This window comes from Orycteropus afer, unplaced genomic scaffold (assembly GCF_000298275.1).
Source record: "Orycteropus afer afer isolate SDZICR_OR568_19922 unplaced genomic scaffold, OryAfe1.0 scaffold00398, whole genome shotgun sequence".
NCBI lineage: Eukaryota > Metazoa > Chordata > Mammalia > Tubulidentata > Orycteropodidae > Orycteropus > Orycteropus afer.
The window spans coordinates 2,101,452-2,102,573 of record NW_006921985.1 but is presented as its reverse complement, the minus strand read 5'-3'; the positions used below and the strand labels follow the sequence as shown (position 1 = coordinate 2,102,573).

Below are 1,122 nucleotides of genomic sequence, written 5' to 3'. Positions count from 1 at the left end.
AGAAAAGAACATCTTGTTTGGTAAAGAAGGTCAGTGAAAACAAGGGAGACCTCCATGAGATGGACTGGCGCAGGGGCCGCAACGCACGGCCTCAAACGCACCAACAGTGAAGATGGTGCAGAACGAGGCCATGTTTCGTCCCGGTATACACGAGGTCACCTTGAGTCAGAGCCAACACGATGACAACTAACAACGATCCCTGGAGCCCGTCAATGTTGCCTCATTTGTTGGACGATATTGTGATTGTGAAGAGTTAATAGATGGGGGAGATTACCCTGACCTGTAGGGGGAGTGGTCTAGGGGTTCCTAAACGCAGCCACAAGTAAGAGGGACAGAGGGAGAGTTAATACACATGGAAAAAGTGCTAAGAAGATGGAGCAGAGAGAAACTTAAAGACGTTGGGCTTGAAGGCGGGAGTGATCTGGCCACAGGCCAAGCAGTACTAGCAGCCACAGAGGAGGCAAAGAACAGGTTCTCCCCCAGCACCTCCGGAGGAGCCCAGCCCTGCCAGCGCCTGGATGTCAGCCCAGTGCTACAGACTTTGGACTCATGGTCTCTCTATAGAAGCTGTTGGAGTTTTAAGTTTTTGTTGTTTTAATCCCCAAGAGAACTGACAACATACGCCCACATACAAACTTGTACATAAATGTTCATGGCAGCATTATACTTAACAACCAAAAGACGGATGCAATCCAAATGTCCAGTACTTGATGATGAGATGAGGTGTTATTCAGCAGGGAAAGGCACATAGGACTGACCCATGACACAGATACAACAGGGATGAGCCCTGACAACAGCATGCTAAGGGAAAGGAGCCAGTCCATCAGGCCACACGTGACATCATTCCCCATTCACATGAAATGTCCAGACTAGGCACATCTATAGCAACACAAAGTGGACCAGTGCCCAGGGCTGGGGAAGGGGGGAAGGGAGACATGGGGAATGTCTGCTGGTACATGAGGGCTTCTTTCTGCAATGATGAAGTGTTCTAATACCGACTGCGGTGCCAGATGCACAGCTCTGGGACTATCCTCCCGTGTACTTAAATCGTCTCTAGGTGACGTATGGCACCTCAGGCAATGTAAACACCGTGTACATTGAGTTTGCTTTCTTGTAAATAGC

The 1,122-nt window shown here is 49.4% G+C and overlaps 1 protein-coding gene across 1 annotated transcript in view; it reads right to left on the bottom strand.

Moving 5' to 3' along the window:
• GRK4 (G protein-coupled receptor kinase 4) overlaps window positions 1-1,122 on the bottom strand; it is a 115,783-nt gene that overhangs the window by 93,789 nt on the left and 20,872 nt on the right. The gene's annotated exons all lie outside the window — the stretch shown is intronic.